Raw genomic sequence first — 8,100 nt, 5'->3', positions numbered from 1 at the left:
CCAAATAGAAATCTGTTAGAGCTATTACTAAAAAAATCCCATGAACCCATGAAGAAATGCTTGCAAGTAAATGTCAGTAACCGATGTAAATTAAAAACTCAATTCTAGGGGCACCTGGATGGCTCAGTTGGTTATGCGTCTGACATCAGCTCAGGTCATGATCTCATGGTTTGTGGGTTTGAGTCCCACATTGGGCTCTGTGCTGACAGCTCAAAGCCTGCTTTAGATCCTCTTTCTCCCTCTCTCTCTGCCCCCCCTCAAAAATAAATTAAAAAACATTTTAAAAAACCCTCAAATGTCAATCCTAGTTTCAAAGAAAAAAATTGCTAAAAGTAAAGATAAAGGAATAACTTTCCTCCCTACACCTCCATTTTATTCAGATATAATTGACATATAACATTGTATAAATTTAAGGTGTACAAGATAATTTGCTATATGTATATATTACAAAATGATTATCACAATAAGTCTAGTTAACACCCATCACCTTAGTTACAAAAATTTTTTCCTTGTGATTAGAACTTTTGAGATCCAGGGGCGCCTGGGTGGCTTGGTCGGTTAAGCATCTGACTTCGGCTCAGGTCATGATCTCACGGTCCGTGAGTTCGAGCCTCGCGTCGGGCTCTGTGCTGACAGCTCAGAGCCTGGAGCCTGTTTCAGATTCTGTGTCACCCTCTCTTTCTGCCCCTCCCCTGTTCATGCTCTGTCTCTCTCTGTCTCAAAAATAAATAAACATTAAAAAAAAAATTTAAAAGTAACTCCCTTTCTCAGAAAATAGACACCCCAAAACTAGGAAAAAAAAAAGAACTTTTGAGATCTACTCTCTTAGCAACTTCCAAATGTACAACACAGTGTTGTTAACTACAGTCACCATGCTATACATGATATTCGCAGAACTTATTTATTAACTAGAAGTTTGTACCTTTTGACCACCTTCATTCATTACTTCCCCTATCACCAACCCATTCTCTGCCTCTAGAGAATCTGTTCTGTTTCTATGAGTTCCTTTATTTTAGATTCCTCATATAAGTGAGATCATACACTTATTTTCTAACTTATTTCACTAAGAATAACATTCTTTTTAAAAAGGTTGTTATTAGTCAGGGTTCTCCAGAGAAACAACCAATGGGCCAATGGGGAGTGTGTGTGTGTGTGTGTGTGTGTGTGTGTGTGTGTGTGTGAGAGAGAGAGAGAGAGAGAGAGAGAGAGAGACAGAGAGAGAGAGGTGGGGAAGGGAAGGCAAGGGAGAGAATGAGATTGATTTTCAGGATTTGGCTCACACAATTATGGAGGCTAACAAGTCTGAAATCTTTAGGGCATGGTGGTAGGCTGGAAACTTAGGCTGAGTATCTATGTTATAGTCCTGAGGAAAATTCCTTCTTCAAAAAACCTCAGTCTTTGTTTTCAAGATCTTCAACTGATTAGATGAGGCCCACCCACATTATGGAAGGTAAACTGCTTTACTCAAAGTCTACTGTTTTAAATGTTGATCACATCTAAAAAATTGCTTCACAGCAACATCTAGATAGATGTTTGACCAAACAACTGGGCACCATAGCCTAGTCAAGTTGACACAAAGAATTAACCATCACAAAGGTAGTCAAGAAGGAGTATTCTCTATTTCTTCTTCAGCTGAGGAAGGTAAACAAATGTGAATATCCAGGGACATGATCAAGTATACTGAGAAAGGTCACCTAAGTTTATTCAAAATTAACAGACACCAGCCTAACACTGTTAAAATCTCAATGAAAGAAGTAAGAGGTTTTGGTACTTAATGAAGCTGCTAAAGGTTCCAGAACTGTGGCCAGGGCAAAATATACACAATAAAAATATATTCTCCTTACTTAAATTAATCCCTAGAACTATACACTGGTATGAAATGGGTCAGTTTACTGGTCTTGGCACTAGTTTTGCTTTGGCTTCAGTCAATCCCTTGGAATTTATTTATAAAGGGTTCCTTCCCAGATCCTACCCAAGGTTCCCCAGTGCAGAGATGGCTACTTGCATGAGCTCAGGGAAAACTGCTTCATTGCTATTAACACATGAAGTTAAGTCTATTTTCTACTTGCAGATTTTCACCCTGAGGCCATTTATGTATCCAGCTATCTAATCATACAGATTTCTAAATCTAACTACAGAGGCTGAATTAGTTTTTCTCCAAATTAATAGTTTTATTTCCCTACTGTAATGAAATGCAAGCCTCTTCGATGTATTATTATGCTAGTAAATTATAAGTCCTCAATAAATATTCTAGACACTGAAGGAAAGACATGGGGTTAACTATTTCTCTAAAGTGAGTCCATTGAAAGAATCAGAGAAAACTATTTCTTTTATTTTTTTTATTCAACAATGGCTTTCAATCACAATCAGTTGATAGGCCTTCCCATTGTTCCCATTGTTGAATTTAATGGGAGTCCTCTGTGCTTCCTGGATTTTGATGTCTGTTTCCCCAGGTTAGGAAAGTTTTCTGCTATGATTTGCTCATGTAAACCTTCTACCCCTTTTTCTCTCTCTTCACCTTCTGGGACCCCTATGATTCTAATGTTATTCCTTTTTAATGAGTCACTGAGTTCTCTAATTCTTAAATCATGCTCTTTTGCCTTAGTATCCCTCTTTTTTTCTGCTTCATTGGTCTCCATAAGTTTGTCCTCTATATTGTTAAATTCACTGCTCTACTTCATCCATCCCTGCCGCCGTGGTATTCATTAGAGATTGCAGCTCAGTTATAACATTTTTTATTTCATCTTGACAAGCTTTTACTTCTTTTATCTCCACAGAAATGGATTCTATGCTTTTTTCAACCCCAGCTAATATTCTTATTACCGTGATTCTAAATTCTAGTTCAGACATCTTGTTTGTATCTGTGTTGATTAAGTCCCTAGCTGTCATTTCTTCCTGTTCTTTCTTTTGGGTGAATTCCTTCTTTTCATTTTTTTGGAGGAAGAAAAAGAATTAATAAGATAAAAAGTTAAAATTAAAAAATGAAAAGAACACAAGAAAACAAATAAAGCTAACTATATCCTAGGTGTGTTTTGGTTTGGTTGTTGACAGAAGCTTGATAGAATAGAGAAAAAAGGGAATGAAAAGAAAAAAAAAAAGAAATAAAAAAAGGAAAAAGCAAGCCACCATTTAAAAATTTTAAAAAATGAATACAATAAAATAGAATGAAATGAAAGGATGAAAGTCAAATATGAGAAAAAGCTTGCAGAATGAAAAAAATTTATATAAACGGAAAATAAAAATAATTTTTTTTCTCTTTCTGTATCCAAGAATAAGAAAAGAAAAGAAAAAGAAAAAGAAAAATGAATAGGTGAGCCAGTGAACAGAATGAAATCCAAATGAAATTACATCCAGTTTCCCTCAGAAGTCAAACTGTGAAGCACTTTATAGTTTGTACACTAAGCAAGTGGAGAGACTTGTGGTCATCCTCTAGGGCTTGGTTGGCACAGTTGGATGGGGCTTGGTGTAATGGCTCCATTCTCCAATATGTGGTGTTGCTTAGCTTTGGGGGAGGATTGGTGTAGCACACTTGCTCATATGTGTAGGTATGGGAGAGGTGAAAATGGCATCACCCAGCTTCCCAGTCTCTGGTATAAGAACTCTGTGCTCTCACCAACTGGCCATCAGACACCCCTCCTTTGTCTCCAGCTTCCCTCCACTCCCTACTTCTACATTATCTGCAACCAAGCTTCAGCCTGCCAGGTGGCACCTCTCTCCCAAATTTTATTTCAGATGGGGCTGTGTTTCCAAACCCCTCACTCTTTGGGGCCCTGCGGCTTAGGCCTACTTGGACCCTCTGTGGAAGGGTCTCACCAAGCAATGGCTAGTGAACCCTTACATCACCTTACATCACCAGCTGGGAACGCTTATATCACTGCGCGGTTGCAGTGGCCCAGAGACTGCCTCTTATTAGTTTTTTTAATGTAATTTTTTCTCCTGTAAGTCATTTGAAGTCATCATGTGGCCCAGCAATTCCAATCCTATACCCAAGAGAAATGAAAGCATATATACACACCAAAACTTGTACACAAATGTTCATAGCGGCGTTATTCATAATTGCCATAAAGTAGAAATGGACAAATAAAATGTGGAATATCCATACAGTGGAATTTTACATAGCCATAAAAAGGAATGAAGTAGTGATACATGCTACAAAATGTGTGATCTTGAAAACATTTTGCTAAGTTAAAGAAGTCCATCACAGAGACCACATATTGTATGATTCCATTTATGTGAAATATCCAGAATAGACAAATCTATAGAGACAGAAAGTAGATTAGTAATGGCCTGGGGTTTGGAAGAGAAATGGGGAGTGACTGCTAATGGGTATGGGGTTTCTGTGTGGGAGGATACTTTATAGTCTGTGTCTGATATTCTGATATCTGGAGTCCTTGCAGACATACTTCTCTTGAATGTTGTTTGCTGAAGGGGTCTTTTCTCCTTCTGCACCTATCTTTGGCTGTATGTGAGATTTTGTCTATGATATTTTATTTTTAGAAATAATTTGAAGCCTAGATGGATGTTATATTTCTTCAAAGAAGAATTTTGATTGCTTTTTTTCATGTACTTCAGAATACCAGCAATCAAGTATCATCTTAATCCATTATCAGGCTAGAGATTCTCTGGGCTACAAAAAATTTGAAGGGCTTTCTGGACTACAGATTATTTGAAACTAGGCTGAATACAGTGCAAGGCCTGGTTTACTTCCATTTTACCTTAATTCCTAGTGTGCAACCAGTCTTATGGCAAGCCACACTGGAGCAGAGGCAAAAGAAACATCAGTAATACTGATCCTGTCTTTATTTTAAAATTTGATGTTTTGTTCATTGTTGACTTTTCATTATTTTATTTATTAGTTTTAATTAATAATACTGCATTAAAGTATTATTTATGTGGATCAGTAAGTTCTTGGGCCCCCTACATTTTGTGCCCAAGGTGAGTACTTCACTTACCTCACTGCACTCCCAGCCTTGGGATTTTTACATCCTAGGAGTTTGAAGAGACAAAGTTCTGGGTTGCCCCAACTTCCTTTAAGATATTATAAAGATTTTTAGGGTAATTCTTCCATTTTCTCCTTTACTATGCAATATAGAATTAATGGTTTAAAGACTTATGGCCTGGAATGGAATCAACATAAACATTTATCTTCACCTTCCCCTGAAACTGTCCAAAAATGATAGTTGTAGAATAACAAGATTGAAACCCACAAGGATGAAGAAAAGGGACAAGAGAGAATAGTGAATGAGAGCTGTCCATACATTTTCAGAAGACAAGACAGCTGATAGAGGAGTGATATCTGATCTTGATAGCAGAGTGCAGGAAGCAGAGCCCTAGTTTCTACAGAGATAGATAATAAGAAGTGAGCCATTTCACCCCACAGAACCCCACAGAAAATGTGTTGTTCTTATTACCAGTCTCCATGGAGAGGCAAAAACAATTTGCATTCACATGTTATGGTCTATAACATACATTTACAGTATCACCTCAAGAATATTGAACTCTCCCATGTACTATCAGTCTGGTCAGGTAGGACCTAGATTAATACAACTAGACAATGTTTTGTTTTGTTTTGTTTTGTTTTGTTTTGTTTTGTTCGAGAGGGATTGGAGACAGGGAGAGGGAAAGGGAGAGAGAGAATCCCAAGCAGACCACACGCTGTTGGCACAAACCATGAGATCATGACCTGAGCCAAAATCAAGAGTTGGTCACTTAACCAATTAAGCCACCCAGGCACTCCAGACAATGTTTCAAAACACTATTTTGGTGATACTGTTATTATCTCAGAAACTGAGGAAAATCATATGACTGATTGGGGATGATCAATTTAACTCCAAAAAAATCCAGGGCCCCACAGTGTGTAAAATTCAGGGGGATTGTCTGACCTGGAGCAACTTGTAGTATACCACAGACAACTAGGAAGAAATTGTTGTTGCTTCCCACCTCTCAGACTAAATTAGAAGTCCAACATTTTATGGGCCTATCTGGATTTTGGAAAAATCATACCCTTCACTTAGGGATAAATACTGTTACCTTAAATCTGTAAAATTACCCAGGAAAAGGTTGTATTTGATTGAGGCTCTGAATAGCAACAAGGCTTCTTAGAACTGCAAAAGGCTGTAGCTCAAATTATCCCGTTAGGACTATACGATCCTAATGTTGAGATAAAATTAGAAATGTTCTGCCTGCACTCATGTCAGCTGGAGTCTCTGTCAAAAGCCCATAGCCACTGATCAATGGTGCCCTCTGGACTTTTGAACCAGAAAAGCACCAAATGCTACTCTCCAGTGTACTCCTTCTAAAAGATAGTTACAGGCTTGTTATTGGTCATTTATGAAATAGCTCCAATAACTGAAGGATATGAGATTATTTTAAGACCTGAATGGGTAATGTCAGAAAAGTGCTCCATGTCATGGTATGTCATGGGTAATGTCAGAAAAGTGTTCCAACAAGGAGGACAACACCCAAAGAAGGTCCATCCTACAATGGAAATGGAGCACGCTACAGTGAGTTCTCATGGGAGGAACTTATATTCAGAAGCAAGTACCCATTTTCCCTTTAGGGTTGACTATGGAGCTTTCTGAGACGGATTTACTTACTTGGTTCCTGCTGATGCTAAAACTCATAATAAAAATGGCCTTATTTGCCAACAGGAAAATCAGAATTTTCAGTTCTGGAGAAGTAACAGTTTGGCTCTCCTAGCTACATTTCATCAGATCAGATCACAACACTCACTTCACTGCCTGTACAGTGAAACAGTGGGCAGAAAAACATCACATTCAATAGGCTTATCATATTACTTTTAACCCTCAAAGTAAAGGAACAATAGAAAATTGGAATAGACAATTAAAACATCCACTCTAAAAAATGAGGGAGTAAGAAATGATTGAAGAGTTGATCCACAAAATTAGAGCTTTGTGTCTTACAATTTAACATGAGGGACATTAAAGTAGATTTCCATTAGATAATTAGGTAAATTAATATTATAGGAGTGAATAAAACTTACAATAATACTGATATTGACTATCAAATGTGTTGGGAGATTGAATTTAAATGAATTTAAATGTCCCTTGGGACATTGTCCCTGTGGAAGAGAACTGGCCTGAAGAAAATTTTGACCTGAACAATAATAGATCAATTAAAGTTCCTTAATCTCTCAATTGATACATGCCATAAAATACAGATGACTACAGAACAGGTAGACAAACAAATTGTAAAGTTAGTGTAAAGATATGAGAGTTTATGCTGCTATTTTGGGATGGTTCAGGTATATGGTAAATCCATATACATGGATTATGTACATTTTTATTGTCTGATTATGAGGTATTGTAAGGCAAATGATCATTCTCAAACTGTGAGTGATTATTTTTGTTCTTAAAAAGTCTTGAGCATGGATCAGGTGGATAGACTCTACTGTGAGGGTTAATTCCTGTGGGCCTGAAATTGGCCTGAGCTGTTTTACTAAAACATGAAATGTACTCACACAACACTGACATCTGATCAAGGCATAAAATCTACAGATTATTAGTGGTGCTTTGTAACCAGGAGTGGGAAGAATTTCAGGGCAAGCTGTTAGCATTATTTATTGATAATAGTAAAACTGATGATTTGCACCTGGTCTAAGACACCCACAGGGTTCTGTCACTGGAAGTAGTTACATAACAAGCACATGAGAAACCCAGGTTGAGATTCCATCTTGGACTTCTTGGTTCTGAGATGGTCCCTGTCCACATTGCTGGTTTCTGATCTGAGAGAAAGTGTGTTGAGACTTGGAACTTGGGCTTGGCTGCCCTGAACCCTTTGCTGTGAGGTAACCTTTGACTGTGATTTACATCCTTACTTTAATGCTATTGTTCTATTGTGTCCTTTTCCTGCAACAAACCATAGATTTATAAGCATTGTAATTTTGAGTCTGATGAATCTTTAGCAATCAAACCGCATTTAATTGTTACTATTAGTGTGCTAAGTGATGGAAATGGAGTATTTTTATATTATTTTAATTTCTCACAAAAAAAAAAGAAAAGAAAAAAAAGATCCTATGCATCCCAAAAGTTGACCAAAAAATTTTGAGGTAGTGTGTTTTTATATTCTCCTGAACCATTG

Source organism: Lynx rufus, unplaced genomic scaffold (genome assembly GCF_022079265.1).
Source record: "Lynx rufus isolate CCGP_SWC_20201006 ecotype Redwood Valley unplaced genomic scaffold, mLynRuf1.p SCAF_13, whole genome shotgun sequence".
Lineage (NCBI taxonomy): Eukaryota > Metazoa > Chordata > Mammalia > Carnivora > Felidae > Lynx > Lynx rufus.
Note: the sequence above shows the minus strand (reverse complement) of the source record.